The sequence below is a fragment of the Thermobia domestica genome, chromosome 2 (assembly GCF_964235325.1).
Source record: "Thermobia domestica chromosome 2, izTheDome1.hap1.1, whole genome shotgun sequence".
NCBI classification, from domain to species: domain Eukaryota; kingdom Metazoa; phylum Arthropoda; class Insecta; order Zygentoma; family Lepismatidae; genus Thermobia; species Thermobia domestica.
Genome location: NC_137455.1, coordinates 333,253,784 through 333,279,003, shown reverse-complemented (window position 1 = coordinate 333,279,003; position 25,220 = coordinate 333,253,784). Strand labels below are relative to the sequence as shown.

Here is a 25,220-nt window from a genome sequence, read left to right as displayed (position 1 = left end):
ATAAACAAACATATTTATAAACATTAATTTTTATGTAAATTTTTTCCCCCTCACTTCTTGCATGCACACAGATTTAGCTTTTTCAGACCCAAATGGTTTATTTTTCATGGGATCACGAATGTTTCCTTTACAAGGTAATATTTACTAAATTACAGAATATTAGACAAAAAGGGAGTGGAGATTCTGTCTAATTAACCATTAGGAAAGAAGCTTACACTCGTTCATTACGGATTTCAGCCGTGTGTTTGTGTGTGCGTTAATACAGTGGTTCCCAACATTTTATGACTGACGGCACACTTCGTTAAACTTCCCTGACATCGAGACACATTTGTTACAATATTTTTATTATTAATAAGCTATACATTTCTATGAAGTTATGACTCTATGTTTTACAGAGCGTTATTGTAGACATTGGAGGCATAGGGATGTTCACGAGACGAGACAGAATTTTCCTGACAAAAGAGAAATATACATTTTTCGACTCGAGACATCACTTTTACAGCACATTTTCGAGACGAGACGGCCTCAAATCTTGTCTCGTGCGCATCCCTAGGAGGCATTGACTGATATAGTATGTCTCGAAATTGATTTTAACAAATTTATTAAATGCTCCGAAAATTGTAATCCTAAATTTCGCGATATATCTTATGGAACTGAGCAATACACCAATGTATCTCGTTACATCGGTTGGGAACTACTTCGTTATTTAAAAAAAAAAATCAATCGTAATGGTCATCTTAAACATGTAGAGGGCCCCAATTAGGAAAGGAAAAATTAATATGAGTTATTCCAAATTAAGAAAGCTTTAATTACGTTTTAAAATAATGTATTTTAAACATAATTTTTGCAGGTTGCCTCCCATGACACCTGGTGTGCACATCTATTGTAGACACTGACGTAATGGTTAAGCATTATTATTTCAGTTTTGCTCTTTGGGTTTCATAAAAGAAGTGAAAATTGTTTTATTGTGAAAGGATGTTTGCAAAAACCTAACGTATGTGAACTTTTCATGGCAATTTGCCGAAACAATGCAACAATGGGCGAGTCTTTTCTGCGAAAATTTGGTATGATTACTGTATTTTCAACTGTTCTGTGTAGAAAAATGCACATACTTTCCACATTTTGCACTTTCTTCCAAAATGTGCAGAAGATTATTATATATCATTACTTTTTGTTTCACTTTCACAGGAGCCAAACTGCAGAGATTTTATGTAAAACAAATCACATTTATAAAGAGTCAGGAATTTTAAGTGCTGCCCTTGCTTACTTACGTATTTATTTTCTTTTCGTGCGACGAAAGCAGAGAAGAAAGTACGGTGATCGAAAAAGAAATCGAGATTTCAAAGGATTTACACGTTTCATGGCTCCTACATACCGAAAAAGTGATTTTTCGATGTCCCTCTGTCTGTTCGTTCCCCGATGTAAATGTGCTCACTCGTCTAGAGGTCATACCGTTCAAAGGGGATTTTCCAAATTTTCTTCCTACCTTCACAAGTAAGGGTAGTTTACTAAAGCGCTAAATATTTTTAATGAATGCCATTTTGCTCAAAAACAGCTCTAACGATTTTGTTTATATTTCCTGCATCAATATTTTATTAGCATCCCTATAATGTGGTATAAGTCGTTTATATGGGGAAAATCCAGGAAAGGTAGTTTACTCTAGGGGTAAGTTTTTCCCGGATGATTTTCTCAAAAACGACTCCGAGTTTTTTCTGCATACTTTACGTTACTAAGTGGATGATGTACTATAATTAATTTACCCTGAAAATATCCACAAGGGCTAGTTCACTCGTGGGAGGAGTTTTTCTCGTATTATTTTCTCAGAAACGATCCAGGCGTTTTGTTCACATTTCATAAGTGAATGTTCCATTAAGAAACCTAAATACTGTATAAATAATTTTTCATTAGAAAGATCACAATGGGTAGTACTCTTCGTGTTTTTTTCACTTTGATTTAGTTTTCCGAAAGCAACTATTATTATTGTGTTTATATTTTGGAAATAAACCTTTTTGTAATTTACAGCATTATATGACTCAATTTATGAAGCGGGAGAGAGAAATTTTAGTGCGGTGGTTCATACCATTTATTTATTGTTTTTTTTTTTTTATCAGTGCACCCTTTGTGACCAAGTGGCTAACACTCGGACACTCTTTCCGGGTGAACCCGGGTTCGAATCTGTACATTAGGAGAAGTGAAGGGAGGAAGGAGTATTTGCCTCAAAGACAAACCGAAGTAGTGTTTCGGAATTTAAGCTGTGAGACCTACCCGACTTAAACCACTTCCGGTTTGAATAGAGGGTTTGAATGAAGAAAATGGAGCCTATTCTTGGAACAATTATTCGATTGCAGAGTTTAAGTAGTGATATTTACCCTACTTAGCCGCCTCGGCTCTGAGAAGAGAGTAAAATTTCTATTTCTTTTAAAGAACTTAACCATTAGTTTCACTTTGTATTCTTCTCCTGGGCACCTATTTCTTATATAACATGGACCACAATAAGGTTTACCATTATAAACGTTCATAACTCCGTACAGGAAACACATACAGTAACGATACATTGCTCATTGACTTCAGTAACTCAAAAAAGTTAATATGACGCAGCCATCGCCCATAGAACAGGAATATCCATGATTGTTTTGTGTTATCACTTCCTTGGTCGTCTAATATTGCACACGGAAGGGGATTTTCCTTGGCTACCATAGTCTCCTGATCTTATAACTATGATTTTTATGTGTGGATGTTTTTCTTAGAGACAAAATAGTTAAGCCCAACCATAATCTATCGAAGGAATCAAGACGTTGATCACCGATGCCATCAACGAGATTACCGTCAAGACTTGTACGGCCACCATCAGAAATGCTGCCCTCAAGATGAGTGCTTTTGCAGAGAAGCGGTGTCCATTTTAAACATGTTTTTCATAAATACACACACACACACACACAACAGTTGCTGAATTCAACGAACTATGAATCGTTACTATATTCTGTGTTTCCTATACAGAGTTATTAAAGTTTATAATGGTGCTTTGTTTTGTATATTCTTTCTACCCTGGCCTGATAGAGCTCCGGATCTAAGCTCTATCGACCATGTATAGAACATGTTGGGACGACTCCTGTCCCCGAACTTGGCTACGGCTACAACTATGGTCAATAGTGAACGAGTATTGCTATCAAATTGGCAATACGTTTCGTTCCCTGGACAACCACCTCTAACGCTGTGCTATGCGCTGTATGTTTGCTTGTTTCTGACAACCACGAACGCGAAGGATTCTTTTGGTTACCTTGTATATTCCCGGATATAGTTGCAGTTTTTTAAATGTCTATTCTAAATGTACAAAAAAAAATCGTGAGGATATCTTCTTCTCTGATTTAACTTCATTTTGAGATGAAAGAAAAACCGAAACCGATTAAAAATTTCTCCTCGCTTCTTACATTGTTAAAACTAGAGAGAAAGTTTTAGTTCTTTATTATTTCAAAGAAGAATTAATAACTCACAGTCATCGGAAGATGATTTTTTTTTAAAAAAATGAGCTAATAATTGCCTTATCTTTCTTATGAGGAATCCAAGACACTGAAGTTGTAAAGGTTACTAAGTTCATTACATTCTTTCAAATTTCCCTTCTTAATTTACATAATGATGATGCACTCTCCTTATTACTAGCCAGTGTTGCCACAGTTCTATCTCTGGAGTGGGCTGAAAAATAGTACCAAATTGAAACAAAAAGGGCTGAATTCATTATTTTATACCAGCGTAATACACACTGACCCAAATCCCGGGGGGATGAGGGGAACATGTCCCCCCAATCTTGGACCTGGGAGGACTCCCACCCCCCAATAATCAGACGTGAAAAGTGCTTTTTGGGATAAATGTGATGACTTGTGTCCGACTGCCACAAAGGAATGTAAGATGAAATTGATTTATCTTGGATTTTCCATTTTTAAAAAAGAATCGTATTCTGTAGTATATCAAACTGAACTTCGTGCTGTAGTGCGTTTAGTAGTCTCATCAATATGCATTAATTCTACTTCTGCTTCTTGGGCACAAATTGCAATAAATGCCAGAGGAGGATATGCTCCTCTCCTCATGCTGGAAAATTGTCTCAGCTGTACGTACGGGCACAAATCCCGGGGAAAGGAGGGGACATGTCCCTCCAACATTGGAACTGAGGCTCCCCCAATAATCTAAATTGAAAAGTGCTTTTTGCAGATAAGTGTGATGATTTGTGTCCGACTGCCACAAAGGAAAGTGAGATGAAATTGATTTCTCTTGGCTTTTCCATTTTTAATGAAAATGAAGGTGCGACTGTGCGTGACGTAACTTGATGTGATATCTTATCTCCCCCACTCCCCTAGGCCCTAGCACACGAAGGGTAGGGTCTATATGGACTACCTTATGTCAGTAGAACCCATCTTTTCAGTGAATGCGCATTTCATTTATTTGTTGTATCAGCCTAGGCATCTGCTCATGCTTCGTAAGCAAAGAAAATAATTCAATTGCTGGAATATTTTTCTCCATAATCTTAAAGTTACATCTGTTAACTAAAGAGTATATGACATGCGTCAGATTTCTGTAACGAATTCTGTAATGCTATTGAGATTACGAGTATCATCATTTTGCTCAAATAAGAGTGTTGTTGCGTCATACATATTTGATTTTCTTTCTTCATAGTTTTGGCAGGGCGTAAAATTTTTCAAAGTCAGACGCACTGGCCATTCCAAAAATGATGGTCGCCAGGTATCTCTCACGTACAAATTGTGACCCTTCCCCCCCCCTCCATACACAGCCTTTGGTTTGATAAAGAAAGAGATTACATCAGGGCATAAAATTTCAAAACCAAACAATCAATAGATTCAGGATAATCAATTTTCAATTGGACAATTGATATACATGTTTTAAAAAAAAAAAGCTTCATGTTTGTGTAACGCTCTTTGTCTGCACTGATGTGCCAGTTGTCGATTGCAGTTTTCTGACCACTGATGGAAATTGTTAGGAAATCATCTAGTGTGTCAGTCTTCAGTGAATTCCTGTAGGCAGTCTTAACTCTGTCGGGACTGCTGAAGCTTCTCTCACATGAAGCAGTACTCACGGGTAGAACTGCACAAAATGTGACAATTGAAAGCAAATTTGGGAATCCCGTAATTAAGTTTTGACTGTAAATCTTTTTCAGTGTCTGAGTCAATGTCAATGAAGAAAACAAAAGTTTATATTCTGCTAAGACAAGGTCCACTTTTTCCCTATATAAATCTGGTTGCAGTTATTAAAAAAAAAAAAAAAAAGTCATTTCTTCCACACCAAATTCAAGGATTTTTCCTCAGCGACAATTGAGAATTAAATATGCTTTAATTTATGCATAAATTGAAGTTTTAATGGCAAGAATTGCAGACCGATAAATCCTATATGATATGATACAAAAAATTAGGAGTGAGTCTAACCCTTTATTCTATTCATACAAGAAAAAGGAAGCATCCTCTTGGCCTACCTAATTTCCCGGGATAATTTTTCCTCCATTTTGATTTTCTTTAATTTAAACATTTCCTTCTTTTTAAAATAACTAAACGATATAATTTTTCCTTTGCTATAATAACTCAAGTCAGCGTTATGTTGATATCCGCGCAAGTTGGTGTGGAACACCAGTTTCGCTTATCAACACTTCACAGTTTTGGTGTTACTGATGACGGCCGACTTGAATCAGAACTGACAACGGTCGAAAGTATGATAGGCGAAACGAAAGGAAGTAACATCAAGAAAAAGAAACAGAAAAATAGAAAGGATGACAGAAAGAACAATTAAGGACGCAGTTCTTACATGGAGTCAAATTTGACAAATACAGTATTGTTTCTGAACAAAGAGCATAAGAAAGTGGAAAGTCAATGATATTCTTAGAAATGGTAAGAAGGATTGTTGTTGTACGTGGAATGCGAAAAACAAACCCATTTATTTCGGGGGAAGCTTAAACCCGATAGCCCCTTAAATACGCCACTGAAGACAATTCTGCTCCCCTGATCCTCCACAGCATTGTTTTTCAACTTCATAAATATATTGAACATCGTATATATATATATATATATATATATATATATATATATATATATATATATATATATATATATATATATATATATATATATATATATATATATATATATAATATGGGAACGGGGAATGGTCTTACCCGTCCACCCCAATGTTGAAGACAAATTTGCGCAGATGGTAATACATGGTTCTATAACACGAAACAAAAAAAGGTGAAGTTCTAGAACACTCCCACCCCCTCTTCCAAGAGTGCAAACCAAGAAAGTACTCTTTTTAAAAATATCCAAATAGGAGTAACCCGAACAACCGTAGAAGTAGATGAAACTTTTATCGAAACGTAGGAAGTTTAACAGAGGACGCAAATTAAAAGGGAAAACAGTTATCATTTTCGGTATGTATTGTAAGGAAATCAAACGCGCCTTCATTTCAAAGTGATCAATAAACCAAAAAAGTATTATGGCCATATACACTGAGAAAAATCCATTCTCCGGACAGCGTTATATTGTACAAATATACGGAATCTTCTTGCTTAATACAGAAATCAGTATGGACAATACGTTATCCATATGCTACATACGCACTGCCCTTAAATGTTACATCATGCCGTTGCAGGATGTCTGATATCTAATAATTTTCCGTATATCACATGCATATACTTACGTTACATTCCTCAGCTATATGTTATATACGTCCGCTTGTATGTGAGATTCTGACCGCCTATATTGTTTCATATGGAAAGCACGTATAGATGGGACATTTATACGGGAAGTATTATAAAACATATGTTTTCAGTTACACGTCTGCTGTACGTTAAGTCCAAAAACTACAGAAATTACGCATGTAACCTAGCTTTTTAAGTACGCCACCTACATTTTTTTTTCTCAGTGTATGAAAAATATAAAACTAGAAACAAATCAATCATCGAATTTGTGTGTAAATACTACGTTATAATAAAATATTAAAATATAAATTATTGCTCCTTATTCTCGCTCATTTCACGACCGAAAGAGAATAATAGAATGTAAGAAGAATATAAGGTAAGTAAACTAACATTTGTAAAAAATAAATAAATAAATAAATAAATAAAACCGATCCAGGTACGACGGATGGGAATTCGAAGCTGGTTATCCACCGTCACTAACGGATGTCCGCGGTCCGTCGTACAGGGTACTAGAACCTTTCCTGAAAGACATCAAAAGAAAGAGATGTAGGGAAAGTCTTACTGACACTTTTGAAAATGTGACAAGGTGCTGAATTGGGTAGAATAGTACCAACTTTTCTACAAAAGGGGCTGAAAATGCCAGCGTGGTACCAACGGGCCGATGAATGACAAAAAGGGCTGAATTTGGTACAATTGTACCAAGTGTGGCAACAGTGTTACTAGCAGACGGAAGAACAAAAGAAACTACAAGTTGATGAGACTTCAATATTTCATTTTTTTCCTTTTAGCTCCTCTTTCACACACGCATATTGATTCACTTATCATTGTGTTAACCAAACTAATGTAAAAGGAAAACGAATTTTGTTACACATACCAACAAAGGAGTTTTGAAAATTGTATTTTGTTCCCAAGTCCGAAAACTGTGTAAATTAGATTATAATTCGATTTCTTTCAATACTGGATAATTCAAAAGTCCGGATACTCCCTGGTAGGGTCTATGCGCTATGGCTATTGAGAGTGTGGTCAGCAAGATGTTCTAGAGATGTTACATGACGTTTTCAGGGGATTCGAGCTTTTTGTACCCTAAAAGCTAACCAAAAGTCTTCCTATACAAAACATGAAACTCTAACCAATTGTACATCATAGTCCTCTTACGCAAGTACAGTGAGAATATATATATCGTACATATATATATCGTACATAAAATCGTATGTTACATTTGTAAATCCAGTAGTATTTGGACTTAATGTACGGCAAACATATAACTGAAAACGCATGTTTTATAATACTTTAGGCATAAGTTTTCCATCTGAACATACTTTCCGTATGAAACAATGTAGGCGGTCAGGATCTCGCATACAAATGAATGAATATAACATATAACTGACGAAGGTAACATACATATATCTATATAACATAAGGAAGACTGTTATATATCAGACATCCTGCAACGGCATGATGTAACATCTAAGGGTAGTGCCTGTGTAGCACACGGATAACGTATGCTCCGTACGTATTTCTGTAGTAAACAAGAGGATTCCGTATATTTGTACAATATACCGCTGTCCGGAGAACGAATTGTTCTAAGTTTACAATACATTATTATCAATATTATTATCAGTCTCGGACTGGGGAGTATAGGATCCCAGCAGGATCCTCACAAAATATGTTTCATCTGATTTTTTTAATTCTGCTTATTGTAATGACGCTCTATTTCCAGCTTCATTTACGCGTGGTAACGGGGACCCAGGGAGGAGACCTCTTCTGTTTCTTTATGGTGTTGGAATAACTTGTCAAACGACTGGCAGATGGCTCCAGCAGGTTTTTATAAAAGTCAGTCTCATTTTGGCATGCATGGGGCTCCAGTATATACATTTTGACAATATGATGCTGGGGCCCATTCTTCATATTGTTGAAATATATTCTTACTAGGCTACAAAGGGCCAAAAACAGGACTTTATAATGCTATTAGTTTCATTCCAATAATGGGACCCCAAGACGACATTCAATGTGGGGCCAGCGAACTCTGGGAACGGAGCAAACTACGACGAGTAACCATGCTCCAACACAGCAGACATGTTTTTATCTTACTTTCTATGTTATTCAATATTCGTTATTATACATTATTTATTTATTTAGAGAGGGTCCCGGAAGGGATTCCTGCCCCCCTGGCCTGATTATTATTATTATTACTAATATTACACTTACGAAATATAAGACTTGACAGTGAGGGAAATTAGAATCACAGTCTGCAGGAAATACGTATACAAATAAGCCATTCATAAGAAAGTAAAAGCAGTTTATTGTAGTCAATTTGTTTGACTGTATTCATATTGATATAACTAATTTTGGCTGCAATGAGATTGCGCACACTGTTCCAGTTTTATCAGTTTTACCTGATAAGTCATTGACAAGCTATCATTATGTACAGGATTGCGCACAGAAAAATTAAGCAATGTTGTCAGATGGAAAATATTTTCTCTTCTGTTATGTAAATCTGTAAGAAAAGAACAGCGGAATACCCGAACCAAGGGCCGAATAAAATTACTAGGATTGAGCTAGTATAGAAAATACAGAGAAATTAACACATAAGGATAGAGAAGCTATATACTGCATTCGAAAAAAAAGAACGATCTCACACCAGTTCTTCCGAGAAATATTACAGAGGCTACTTCAGTAAGTGATTGAAAGAGAAGTTGAGTTCAGTTATGATGGAGAAAACTTACTATTTATAAATGAAGCTAAGATTATCGACCTAACTTGTGCGAGTAATATTAGGTACGAACAATGATAGCATTTACTGTCCATAGTCGTAGTGTATGTAATAAAACTTGTAGATAGCTACATAATACTATTTGCAATTATATATTCTAACTAGATTTAGGAAGGTGATTTAAGATATATATTGACAGATGCCATATTATTAATAAGTAAATCGTGTAATTTTGCAAGGATTATATTGGAATGCAGTGTAATTAGTATGAGGAAGTAGTTTACTCACATCGTTGTATTGTACTAATAATATTGTAATTTAAGTTTATTGTATCGCACATATTATTGTAACGAGTATCCTATTATATGACCAGACGTTAACGACATACCTCAATAAATTTACCAAAGCAAAACTTTACGACAATGGAGAAAATTATTCATTTTTTCAATTTTCAATTTTTCCCTAAAACTTGGCTAGTAGTGGAAAGTATGTATACTATTTTACTATTATTATTATTATTAACATTAAGAATGTCATCATAAATGTTTGCTTTGTTTTATTGGTTCCCACCTAGAATATGGGCTTCAGAACCCTCAGAAGCTCCTCGAACGAAAATAGGGCGGAAACATTTCACAAACATTACAATTAATAATTCTATTCACTTGGTCCAGATATTTATCAGGTAATCTCTTCTTTGTTGGAAGATACAATCAGAAACAAAATTGAAATTAAGATCAATTGCGAAAGGATATACCAATACACAAGAAAAGGAAGATTTAAAGAAACATAACATTATATTGAAGCAGTATGAAATGCTTAACCCTTATAGATTCCGGCTTTTTAAGGTAAATTAGAGACTTTCAGTCAAGCGGCTACAGCATCATCCCTATTTATCATGGGATCATGGGTCATACCTCGTTTTCTTTTTACAATAGAGCAACCTTTCAAATGGTACCATTCACATCTCCTTATCATGTCCCTGAGTCGGGAAATTTGGAGAGAAATCGGGATTTTTCTTTGAAAATATTTCTTTTTTTAAATTTTTGAGCCATTCTGGACCCCCACTGTGTTAATGCAGAGATCTAAAACTCAACTGGAAAACACTAAGGGGTGTATTAAATGCCTGTACAAAATTTCAAGCTTTTATCTTGAACAATCAGGGCGGGAAAAATATCAATAATCCCCACAATGCCCCAGATTACTGTAAAATACCTTGATCTCAGGCAGAACATATCCTGAGACATCCCTATATATCCTAGAATCATAGTTTGCCCTTTATTATCTACAGAATAAAAATGCCTTTCAAACGGACCCTTCACATGCCTCCATCATGTATCTCAGGCGGGAAAATCGCGAAAAAAGGGATTTTTTAAACCACAAAATCTCTTTTATTTACCTTTTTGCCCCTCTGGATCCACCTTGTGCTAACGCAGAGATCTGAAAAAATCTAATAAATAGTACTCGGTGGATTGAATGTTTGTACAAAATTTCAATCTTCTAGGTGCGAAAGTAAGCCCGCCAAAAAATAATGAAAATAGGCCTAACAAAAAAAATTAAAGTTATGATGTCATCACCTCCTATGTCTCGACGCAGGAAGGCGTGAAACCATACGTAACTTGTTCTACAGTGCCTCTAGACTTGAAAAAAAAAAAGTAAAAAGCTTTATTGGTTCTTTTTTAATCGAATAATGAAGACGCTACTTTAGCACCTAAAAATAGGTACTAGAACTCCGAACGGATTCAGATTATGAGACAAGAAAAATTTTAACATTTGGATTGTAAATTTGGAGGTATCATGACTTCTTGTATCTACTGACCAAATTATATTATATATTTATTTTATTTCTCACCTAGCTCAATATAATATGAATTGTATTTCTAATTTCTGTTTCTATCCTAGTCTGAAGGAAAACCTTCTTTGCGCACAGATTATAAATCTAGCATTGTGGCAACGTTGGGCAAAAATCTGTGTTCAGAAAGACCAACAGAGATCTGTGCGCAATTCGGGATCTATAGTGTGCGCAATCCTGTTGCTCCCTTAATTTTTATACACACACACACATATATATATCACACACACACACACACACACACACACATATATATATATATATATATATATATATATATATATATATATATATATATATATAAACATTAAGAGAAAAGAAGATCGTACTCTGACTCTGTCATGTACTAATATAATAATAAATTCGCAACTGTGTGGATCAATTACCCAATAAAATTTCAAAGTGTTTCATTAGCCCCCCGGGTCGAAAAGACCCACTTACGTATTTTGTTATTGCTAAAGCTTATCTTATATATTTGGCCCTCGGGTCGTTTTCGACCCAATATCATAATTAGCCAATGGAAGATCAGCAAAAGGAAATGACAGTAAATTCACCAAGAATAGGTCGAAAACTATTTACTTTCCAAAATAAATCAAAATACAAAACAAAAAAGATAAGGGCATATATGGGTTAATTTCAATTGTTTTAATTATTTTAACAGGATAAAGTGTTTTAGTGTACATTTTTATTTTTTTTCTTTGAAATTATATTACTATAAACATACTTCATTTGGTTCAAATAATAAACAAGTTTAAGAAACAAATAACAGACGAACTCCATTTGGGGTAACGGATTCCCAATTCCCCACCTGCTCTTTGCCCAGACCACAGGGTTTTACTTAACGTGGCATATGACAATCATAGTGGTCATCTTAAAGTTTGCCACCTCGAATCCATTTGATATTTTTCTTCCCCCCAAATGGAAAGACCATCATAGCTACAGCTCAGATTTCATCCCAATACTTTTAGTCATTTCCAGCTTACAAGGGTGTACTTGTTTTTTTAATCATCCTGTAGTTATTTAAACCGGGTAAGACGAATAGAAAAGCAATCTATGGAGTGAATTATTGTTGGTTTAAGAAACGCTAAATCCACTCATATACGTTGTGATTCAAATTTTGATTTCTTACCCATATAAACCTTCATTTTTATGAACTTTTTTTTTTCGCTGCTCATCTTGATTAGCTATATTCATAAAGATTGTATGATATTTGAGTAATACCTTGTCTCTCTATCATATACGAGTATCAGTTAGATATACTGTACACAATGGGATAAGACAAATCTTGAGTGTGCATGTTGTAGTTCAAATTCTTTACATTGTAAGCTTTCTTAGTAAAATTACAGGAAATTACTGGCAATGTTTTATCATAAAAGTAGTGTGAAATTACAGTCTAGTGTAACACGAAGAATCCAGTTGATACTAATATAATAGGTAATATTTTATGTGAAGCTAATGATAAACAATTACTAACTTCAATCGTTTTAAATAATAGTATTTCTTATGATTTACTTGGTTGTCACTTAAGACGTAATGCTACATTTGCTTGTGATTCATTGACAGATCATTTTCATGATTGGTTATTTTAGAATTTGTCGTCTCCTTTCAAAACCAAGTCCATGTGAGTCGTAGACCTACAACTTAAAATGAAGTCCAGATTAAATGGGAATCGTTTACGAAATTCGTATCCCAAAAGGTGAGAATGTGAGGCATTGAGCCAGTTATCCTAAAACTTGTTTGTCCTTAATAATTCAAATCCTGCTCAGGGTATGAGCATTATATATTGTCGTTTCATAATTTCATTATTATCATTCATTTCTAATTTCATTATCATCATTCATTTCTAATTTCCTTATCATGATTCATTTCTAACTTCATTATCGTAATTCATTTCTAATTTCATTATCATAATTCATTTCTAATTTCATTATTATAATTCATTTCTAATTTCATTATCATAATTCATTTCTAATTTCATTTTCATCATGCATTTCTAATTTCACTATCATCATTCATTTCTAACTTCATTATCATGATTCATTTCATTGTCATAATTTATTTCTAATTTCATTATTATAATTCATTTCTCATCGTGTCCTGTGGCTTGAACACCCGGAAGGGCAGAATCCCAGAACATAAAACACAAAATAATATCTCCTTATATTATATTACGTTAATAATTTAGCCACTAAAAAGATCAATTAATTCTGAATGTTTTCAAATAGTTTATATACTAAATTATATTTTACTATATAGTTTATATACAGGTGTATGAAATGTTCCCTACTACGAGAAAACCATTGCACTCCTTTAAAAGTTAACAACGCAAGATACAGACATCTTTTATTTGATCGTATCGTTGAAAGCCAACAATTTTAGGCTAATAAATATGTCTAGTCGTTGAGAGTTACCGTTTTAATCTCGACAGGAATAACAGAGATTTTGTGCCAGTAATCTCTTTTAGAAAATCTTTGGCCCTCGAAGTTATTACGCCAGGACCGTATTACGCTAACCAACGTAGTTGAATCCAATTCATTACCACTTGTATATACCGTACCACAATGAGCGGCTATCGGTCTTTGCCGTAGTTCGTAAGTGTATGCGGAAAATAAAGTGTAATTGACCACAGGCAGTTCTCGACTTACATAAATAGATCGTTCCAGAGTTCTTTGCGTAAATCAAACTTTTACCATAATGTAAGATTTGTCGCGAATATTCTGTACATAGCAAATACGAAAAAAATCGAGAGAAAATAGTCCTGCTTAATACTACTGTAATTCATTAACCAGAATCGATTGTCTCTTGAATTCATATATTTTTTATGGTTGAATTTCACGTAGAAGGTTTGATCCTTCTTTGAGAACACTGTTTGAAGTTCATACAAGAAATTGCTATGCTATGTAACTATGAGCCAAAAATGGGACATTTCGGGTTCCGTTTGCGTCTTTCTCGGAACACCTAACGACTTTCTGAAAAAAAAAATCCCGTTTAAGATGGGACGTCTAGTCATCCTATTATATCGAAAATTTATTACGTGAGTATAAACTTACGTACGCAAAATTTACAAACTCGGAGACGCTCAATATCATTTATTTGAATTCTAGTGAATAACTCAAAGGCTGAAGAACATCGAAAATGTAGAAGCCGAGAGAGATAGCATCTGCAAAATGCTTCAAAATAAACAAATTGCTGTTTCAGAGACTTTATTTATGGACCTATCATAGAGATTTGAGAGCCCAACAACCATGACGTCATGAAATGCGCGCCAAGATGTGTATGGCCTAAAGTAAGTGTCTTGGAACAGTTGTAGTTCCATTTTGCACACACTATCTGGTTCACATTTGAAAAAAAAAAAAACTAACGCTAATGTCACTGATCAGTAGCGGCCTCTTCAGAGGGCGAACTCACCAACAGTCTGGGAAATTGTGTTTTAAAAGGCCCTGCACTTTAGAATTCTGTATTTGATTTTTGCAATCATTTATGAAGTTCAATAAAATTGTCAAATTTACAAAATCCGGGAATAGATACAGACCATTTCAGTTCTATAAATGATCTAGGAAAATACCAACATATATACTACGAAAACAAAATATTCCCACCCTTTAATAAATGTTCGGTATCTTTGCCATTATATTTTATACTGTGGCATCCCTTAGCTAAGGAACAATTAACTTTGCCTTCTAAGTTATTTAGAACAATATTATCTAATAATCTAATTCTTCTTATTCTTGACTAATTTCAAATTATTTCACGTGGTATTAAATATAATAGTTTCTGAAGTGAGATATTTAATATTGCAGCGTTACTCGTATTTTCTATGGGAAGAATGTGTTGAGACATCCTAGCAAAAAAAAAAAAAAAAAAAAAAAAAAAAAACATTAGTTTACCGAGAAATAGACAGAGAGCGACATATAGATAGATATTACCATGATACAGATTACAATTATTCTAAAAATGTTGTCTTTATATAGAATAATATTCACTCAGGAGCTTTTGTTTCTGCGGTGATGATCCTGCGGAATCCTCAAGTCATAGGATTAATGCCAAATAATTACAATATATTTGCTAAAATGTCACAATTATATACAAGATGGTTTTGTTGATACGCAAAGACATTTTTATTAATCTAAAAGTGTTATGGTTTTTGTGAAAATATGTTACAGTTCCAATCGAAGGCTTTTACAATTACTGCAATTACTCATGAATGAAGAAACGCAATTTTTCAGGGAGGAAGTCAAGAGTGAATACTTCTTTACGTCTTCTTGCTTATATTTCAACTTCTTGCAAAGACTAACAGCTGTTGCTTCGTCCAAACCATACTTTTCCGATGAATCAGATTATTTCTTGGTGTTTATGACGATGACGACACTGTATTACTATTTCAAAGTCCATTTGAGGCCTGTTCGAAGCTTTTCTATCAGCTATTTATTATTATTATTATTATTATTATTATTATTATTATTATTATTATTATTATTATTATTATTATTATTATTATTATTATTATTTCATTATTTCACTTACAAAATAAATATTTTTCTTAGGGTGGATTCAAACTAAAGTTCTGTGGAGTTATAAATTTAATTTCCTTGTCACCCGGTACCGCTATACTTTTTTTCCCCCACTTGATGTGATGTGATGGCTAATTTGCTGATTTATAGAAGGCAGTTACAAAAGTTTGCTATTCACGTATCTCGATATAAAATTTTCATGGATTACTTCCTAAATCTGTGTAGAAATTTTAAATACAAATACTCTAACACTGCAGATAATATTCATGATACCTAGGTAATTATAAATTATTTATAATAATTTATATTATTGTATAGTGTGCAGTACCATTTTCCCCCTCTACGAAATTTCCTTGTAACCGCATTGACAGTACAAGAAAAAAAATTGCCCATATACAATATTTACGCTATTATTGAACAAAAATATTGAAAATAAATGCGTCAGTACTGTTCCGTCCTTTTGAAACCTTCAAACGTTTCGAACATAGAAAGAAAACGAAAGTACTTTAGATAAAACGTTATTTATACAATACACGACATTTTTATTGCGCGACGTAATGGTACAGTTAATCCCGGTTTTAGGAACTTACTCCGTTCTGCAATGCCGTTCATGTATCAACATTTTTTTCCCATTTAATCCGTTCTAGCTGTATAAATATGGCACTGGATATATTTTTGTTTTATATTTTTAAGTAATTTTTGTGATGAAGAATATTGAATGAAAATAGCATTATCTATTTGAAAGATACACAACGAATATTATGTTATACAAAACAGTATGAGCGCTAAACAAAATCACAAAAAAAAAAAAAAAAAAAGTGCAAGAAAGAACCTCAAGTGGGAGTAGTTTTTGAACAGATACTTTTTATGGCAAACGGGCAAAAGCAGTACTGGGCACTTGGAAATTCGGGTAAAAGTGATGCCAACCCATGGGATAAATCAGGGGTAAAAGTAAGGGGGAACGCGGGGGACGGCGTCCCTCCAGTTCTTAAAAAAATACAATGGGCAGAGATAGGCAAGGGGGACGGCGTGACGTCATGCCGCTACCTAGCGTCCCCCTACCTTTTCAGATTCACTTTTATCCCTGGATAAATCTCATTTTGCGAGATTTTCTGACATTAATTTTTGGAAAGGAATAAGATAATTTTTGTCGTATTTAGCAGCATATATGAGATTTTTCAAATATATACTTGGGATACGGACAAAATCTCGCGGCCGAAACATCGCCGCCCAAAATCTCGCCGGCCAAAACCTCGCGGGACAAAATCTCGCCGGGCCAAAACCTCGCGGGACAAAATCTCGTCGGGCCAAAACCTCGCGGGCCAAAATCTCGCCAGGCCAAAACCTTGCGTGGCCAAAACCTCGCCACCCAAAACCTCGCCGCGAATGAAACTTTTCTTTAAAATTTACCCAATGAGTTTTTTAATATGCAATTCCACATTACAAATAATAATAATAATAATAATAATAATAATAATAATAATAATAATAATAATAATAATAATAATAATAATAATAAGAAGAAGAAGAAGAAGAAGAAGAAGAAGAAGATACAAAACATCGTGTGAGTGGGCTTTCTCGGGTTATTCCCGTTTCCCCCCAGTTTCTTTATTCGATCATTTCCTTCATCCTGGTCATTTACGTCTCCTTTAACCTACAGGACATAATCAAGGGACGTAAAAACTCATATATTATTTCATCCTTTCATAAATATTATTAGATTTTTGTTAAAATTTTAAGTTTTTGGATGTTCCAAAGTTCACGAAACTAACCCCGTTAGTTGTCATTACTTTCCTTATGCAGACTTTCTTTCCCTATAACCAGTTTAAAAACATCCTGTCGCCCTACCTTCACATTGAAATCCTCTAATACAGAAATAGAATTTTCATATGGTATCGCGGGACTTGGTCAAATACCCGTGATACTTCTTCTGAAACAGCGTCTTTTATACCGTCATCCTTATCATCTGTTGGAACATTTACATTTTGGTCAGGCGAGATTTTGGGTATGGCGATATTTTGGGGCACGAGGTTTTGGAAGAGGAGGTTTTGGCAAGGCGAGGTTTTGGCCCGCGACGTTTTGGGCGGCGAGGTTTTGGCCAGGCGAGGTTTCGGCCCGGCGAGATTTTGGGCCGAGAGGTTTTGGGAGGCGAGGTTTTGGCTAGGCGAGGTTTTGGTCCGCGAGGTTCTGGCCGCGAGGTTTTGTACCCAAACCATATACTTTATTGAGAGCAACAAAATTCTGTATGGGCAGGAAGTAGACCAATCAGTCCTCAATAATCTTGAAATTATAGTGCCAATTGTCAAATTTTGTTATCGGAAAATGCATACATGCTAGTGCAGAAGTACGTTATAATTTTTAAAAAGCCTCCAAGACATGGAAATCGTGCTCTGCCATTTTTTAAATGTAAATAATTAATCGAAGGAAGCAAAATACGACATGAGAAACAACCAATTTGAATAAACGTTCTACACAAAATGACCGGAGAATAAAGTTCTCATAGTATCGTTACGTTCATTGATGACTCCAAGGCTAAAGATTCTAATTATAGTTAATTTCATTGTCACAACTTATAATTATTCCTTGCTCCACACAAACTAACACTCTCACAAAAACACACACACACATACATGCAAAAACAACTTATTTAAAAACAATAACTTGTAATTTTTTAGACAAGAAAAGATCTTCACAGTGGCAACACTTTTATTTCACACCACACATGTTATTTTCCTTCAATTTCTTCTTCTTCTTTTTCGTAATACTCCTTTCATTGTTTACTGAAGAGCAGTTGTGTTTTTAGCATTTCTCTTTCTTTAAATAAGTATTAAGTTGTTGTTTCTGAATGTACATAATTATACAGCTTGCAGTTCTGAACTCTGAAGAGAATGCTTATAAAAGGGATTGAGAATTTAAAAGAGTGTCATTGCGGACTTTTTTTGGTCTTCTTAAGAAACGGGTACTTTCTGAAGAATAAAAAACAAACATGAAAATTGTTGTTATTTGTGTCTTGTAGAAAGATGGTATAGATACTGTTTTCGGGCGGGAAGAAAACAAAAAATGAGCGTGTAAAATATATTCTTTAGGGATGCGCTCGAGTCGAGACATGTCTCGAATCTCGACTCGACTCGACTCGAATTCGAGTCGAGATTCGAGTCGAGACACACTTTGTAAAATTCGAGACGAGTCGAGACAAACGTATTTCTCGACTCGAATTTTCGAGTCGAGACACGAGTCGAGTCGAGACGGCTCTTAAAAATCTCGACTCGACTCGAATGTCTCGAAAATCTTTCTATAATTTTTAATATTATTTTGAAGAAAGTATTCACTCAGAAACAGCCTTGAAACCACAGAAAGGTACAGAACGCACAAAATTAATAGTTAATCTTTAAAGATCAAGATTTAATTTTCAGCTCAATTCAGTTAATTAGAACTAATAGTTAATGTCGTTGTATTTGGTTGTACTGCAAATACATATAATGATAATAATAATAATAATTGATTATCTAGATTGTATAAAACTATTATCCGTAGTCTAAATCTAGTTTGTATAAAACTATTGCGATAAAGTGAACTTCATAAATTCTCTGAATGAGCAGTTGGTAGTCTATAGTAATTTAGTATAGTTATAATTATTGTTTTTTCGTTCCCATGAACACAATAGGGTTACGTAACTTCTGGATTATTCGCTTGCCCAACTATTCTGAGGCTTTAATATGTTGCAGCATATCACGAGCTACGGATAATATATAATGTAACATTTGTTGTAAATCACATATTATGATACGAGACTATTTTACATAGTACACTATATCTTATCTAATATAAATAAAATAAAGAGTTTGTTTATGTGTTTGTCTGTCTGTCTGTGTGCGACCTGGGGACCAGACGAGTGGACCGAGAGTTCCCAAAATTTGGTCACGGGTACCTTAGTCCAGGCCCCAGTTCAACACGAAGCGTTTTTTTTTTAATTTCGAACCAGGGGGGTCTCGGGGGGGGGGACGTTTACTGGGACCGACCTGGGGACCAGACAAGTTGACCGAGAGTTACCAAATTTTGGTCACGGATACCTTGGTCCAGGTTCCAGTCTAAGGCGAAGCGTTTTTGTCAAAATTGGAACCAGGGGGTCTCAGGGGGGCGTTTAGCGAGACATGTAGTAAAAGTAATCCAAATTGATCGACATTAGTGTCAAATCCATAGTTTTCACGGTCGCTGAGATCAATGGTGACACTTCCATCAGCGATGACTTGCAAATTCAGCTACTACTGTATGCGGGCCGGGTGTCAGCGGGTGAGGAATACCGAGACATGCATAAATAGCCCATATTGATTTATACTAGTGTCAAATCCGTAGTTTTCGCGGTCACTGAAATGAATGGTGATACTTCCACAGGTGTTGACTTCCAAATACAGCCCCATGCGAAGAATGGGTATATTAAGCTAGTATTACAATAAATGGACTGCTTGGATGCCAAGAACTAGTACAGATAAGTACCATTCACTTCTATGAATAGGTATTTTTTTAAAGGATTTTTGTAAACACTAAGTTATAAAACAATGAACTACATACAGTAGTTATGGTTTTGGTTCCCAACATAAAAGAAATATGAATTGTTCATGAGATATTGAAATTCAACTTTCACTCCTGGAAAATTTCAATTTTGGAGTTAGGCCACTTGGCATCAAAGCAGTTCACTGTAAGATAAATACATTCCGCACATTAGTAACATAGTTGTTCAGGGGCCTTCGATTTCCATCCTCTCAAATGAAAGCTGAACGATTGCTTGATACATGCTGACTATATAGGAGAAATAGTGTATTAAGTTTTCGAGCTTTGGTGCGTATCCGTATTTACACTCTGATATAACTTTAAGTTCACACTCAAATCGAGCTAATTGTTTAATGCTTTTGTTTTTATGCAGCTCATTAAGGAAAATCTATTTCATAATCGTAACATTTATGTACTAAGAAACTATGAACGTAAAGTGGACTCGACCTAGCCCCGTGGCCGCTGTGACTCAGTGACACAGCTCTCACCCTTGGTGTGTGAGGACTCTGATTCTCTGTGTGTGTGTGAACTCCGCGGTTAGTGTACGCGTCTTTGCCGTGGAAGACTCGGGTCCAATTCCCGGCGCGAGCTCATGTAGTTCGGATTCCACGTTAATCAGTAGGTCTACATTTTATATATCCTCGCTGCTGAAAGAGACGGTAAAGTCAAAATCAACTCAACAATATATATGTGTGTGTGCTTATGTGAATTTCCTCGTGGCTGTATGGTTAACACATACGCCTTGATCGCGGGAGACTCTGGTTCGATTTACGGTGGAAGCTCATGAAGTTGTTACCGGTATCCCACTTTAAACTGTAGATCCATGCCTCATATGACCATACATATAATATATATGCCTTTGATACACTTATTTTCCGACTTGGAAGCCATCGAAAATTTCCGGACACAGAGTCCCGTAGACCGAAAATGAGAAACATGGCTACAGAGTAAAACAGCCATAGAAATTTAAGCTTTTTAGGCTAACTTAATCCTTACATATAATGCAACTAGCTTGGCCAAGTTATAATGGAGGAAATGCTATCATTGCAACACTCTGAGAATAGAAAATGTTCGCCAGGTATTACTATCCTCCCCTCTCCTGCAGAATGAAAACCCTGACTAAAACTATTTTGTGTAATGTAACAAACAGTGGCGGATAGTATTCATGTTTCCTTGAAGAGGTCCTTACGAGGGTTCGCTTCCATCTTCCTCTCCCCAAGAACTAAAATAAATTTAAAAATTGCTATTACTTGTTAATCTTGTACAAAGTACGCAATTAAAGTCCCAGTGTAACACCCCTTCACATTTAGATTTTTCCCCTAGAAGAAAACCAGTTATTATTGTTTCTTGATTTCTCAGTCTCACCTACATAAACATACGAATAGAATTACAGGATAGGACATGTTTAGATTGCTTGCACGTGACATCTAACTATATTTCTCATCAAATGTGTCACAGATGAAAATTTCCGTTTGTACTGCCTCTATTTTCTGGTACATATGTTTCATTTATGTTATGTTGCTAAAATTCGTTAGGAAACAAGTACAGACTCACCTGTGTGCCTGACAAAACGTAAATGTACTGGATAATTATTTCTTCACTTTCTTCCAGAAAAAAAAAGTAACCCATCTCATGTCGGCTAACAAAAGGAGGTAGCGGACCAAAGATAGCCGTTGTTTACCTAAGGTCGTTACAAAGCAGGGGTTTCATTCAGTCAGAGGGAAAAGAAAAAATAATTTAAGGTTTCTACATTTGTTTTGAACTGCAATATACTTCTTCCTTTTATTTTAAGAACCATTTCCTTCTCATTTGTCTGCATCAGAAAAAAATGCAAAAAAATCACTAGAATGTGCCTATTTACCCAAAGTACGTACTAGATCACTAGTTCAATAGTAAAATCACTAAATCTAGTACGAAATCATAAATGTGGCATCCCTGGGTTGGAGCGAAAGTAACGGTTGGAGTAAATCTAGTCCGTATTTCTACTGCGTTCTGTTGTTGAATTTACAGAAATGTTCAAAAATAAATTCAAGAAGTAAAACACGATCCTACAAAAGACTGTTTACTTGCTCACTGGTTTTCGTATTGTGAACTGAAACTCAAGTGCGCAGTCATGTTGAATACTTCTGTCCCTTTGTACTTTACAACTTGAGGTGGGATGAGGGCCAGGATAGATCTAGTGATATACCGCTAAAGGAAGTGCTTCAGTACAGAGTCGGAAGCGGTATGTATTGTTTATACTACTTACAACGTTACCCCCACATAAAATATAAATTCACCCTTTCTCCCTTACCTTTTTCGAATACAATGAACCGACTCTTTTGCTGAAGAAAGATGCTAAAAGAAAATTGAAACATCTGTGTCTAAACTTTCTTTGAAGCGCAGTCTTTTGTATTTGTAAGGTTTTGCGAGTGTTCTCGAGATAGCCAAATCTTTTACCATGGACTCCTGCTGCGAACTGACCGTGAGTAAACACCCGATCTCGCTGTGCTCAATTTCTCTCGCACACGTGAAATGGGTTTGTTGTTTCCAAAACAAATAGGAAGTTACCTTGTGCTTTTGCATTTCTGCACGCACACAGGTACCATTGTTGTTTTAATGATCAGAAGAAATATGAAAACCATCCGATATATATGATACGAAACAGCTAACAGAGGGAGGCAAAGATAAAAGTAGGCCTATACCCAGTTTCCCGCGTGGTACCATTACGGAGAATAAATATTTGATAGTCACGTAGATGCGCTTAAACCTATTCCATCTGTCCTTATAACTTTTCTGGTCTCATCAATTTCTCAGGAGAATACGTACAACATATGTCCAAATTCCATATATGCTCTTTCTAAACTAATGAGTAAACTCATTAAGAACACCAACTGATATCAATAAACAGGAAAGAAAACAATACTTTATACTTCTATCATTTGGTACACATCTCTATGAAGCACAGCTTGTTTCTTTTCGAAATAGCTCCTTCGTGTCACAGCTGTGGTTAGTTTTGTTTTGTGTTAGGATCAAAGAGAGAAATGCAACATTTGCTTCGCGGTGAAGTTATATATATTATTAAGATGAGCGGTGATAAGCGAGGCTTAACAAAGAGTGCCTTTCGGATGCACAATTTAACGGGTAGTTGCAGTCCGTGTTGAGAATCGAACCAAAGCTATGTAAGACATGTTATGACAAATCCAAAACGTGTGTTGTATCGGTGCAGTACCAGTTTTTCACGTTTTTCAAAATGTTCCAAAACCCAAAGAATAATCTTTAATTTCTGATATTTTAGTCGTCACAAATTACAATTTTATAATGTAGTCAATGTTTATAATTACTGGGCAGTTGGGCGTTTAAACTAATGACATCATAATAAAGTCAAAACCATAATTTTGAGTTGAATTAATTCTGAGTTTAACGTCCCGTTCAGCAGCGAGGCTATGAGACGTGGACCTACTGATTAACGTGGAATCCGAACCACATGAACTTCCACGTGGAATCAAGCCCAGGTTTCCCACGCCAAAGGCAAGTACGCTAACCGTTAGCCACGAAGGAGCTCCACCATAATTTTAGTGGGCGTTAAGAAATATCTCGCCAGTGCTTTTACAATAAATAAAATTTTATAAGTATTAAAGAATAGTGGTAAGAGATTTTATAATAACTCTCTTATTTATGAGATATGAGTATTTTGAAAAAAAAAACAACTAAAGAATAGTTTGGCGGAACCACAAAAGACTTTCTTATAAATACATACGCACCTTACTCACCTTTTATAATTGCCATGCTTACATTCTCCATAAAAACAGAAATTCTCTTTTAGTGATACTTTACACAAGATCATGAAGTGGGTTCAAATTTAATTAAAGGCAAAATACAATACAATAATCCACAAATATTACCTCAAGTGAGTTTAAAGATTTCTAAACACTAGTGTAGGGATGTGCGATACTTCGATATATCGATCGATCGATCGATATTTTGTGAATATCGAAATTTCGATATTTGGTAAATATCGAAATCGATATATCGATACTTCGATATTTTCGATATTTCGATACTTCGATATTTTTCGATATTTCGATACTTCGATATTTTTCGATATTTCGATACTTCGATATTTTTCGATATTTTTCGATATTTCGATACTTCGATATTTTTCGATACTTCGATATTTTTCAATACTTAAATATTTCGATATTTTTCTATATTTCGATATACTTCGATATTTCGATACTTCGATACCATTCGATATTTTGATAATGGAGGTGGTCCCCATAATTACTAGAAAACATGTTTTAATTACAAAAAATAAATATAAAAATGTTGCGTGCAGTTTGCCCGTAAATAGATGGCTGAGCGCCGCAGATCAATAACTGATATCAAGGCATATTTTAAGTTCTATACTGAAATGGCTTTAACATATTTTGTGTGCCAAACATGATCAAAGCCCAAACAATATAGTCAACATGATGCCAGAATCGAAAAAATGTGGCGATCCATAAGGGCGCATATAATCTGCAAGCCTTATCCTTAGTTTTCTCGAAACTTCCTTGATGTTAGTCAGTCATCTGTGGCGCTGAGCCGTTCAAACACGACATTGTGTAACAGGAAAAGAGCTGAATAATGAATACCTGCTGTGTTTATAAACTCTGGTATAATTGGATAGAATAGGTATATTTATACAATATTCCAGATATACTCCTCTTATGTTGTCGGAAACGCAAAAATTACGTGAACCAGGGGTGCCCACAGAGGGGGGCTATGACGCAAACTGCGTCATTGAAATATTTGGGGGGGATAAAAATCTATATGAATATGTTTGAAGGGGTGTAAAAATTAATCAAAAAGTAGATTTTTTCATGGAAGAACACCTACGGATAGACGATTGGGGGGTGCGTCATGGACATAAGGGGGGGGGGCACC

At 35.2% G+C, this 25,220-nt stretch overlaps 1 protein-coding gene across 1 annotated transcript in view; it reads right to left on the bottom strand.

Annotated features, from left to right (window-relative positions):
* Nucleotides 1–25,220, bottom strand: part of LOC145678713 (uncharacterized) — a 117,584-nt gene that overhangs the window by 49,367 nt on the left and 42,997 nt on the right. The window lies entirely within an intron of this gene.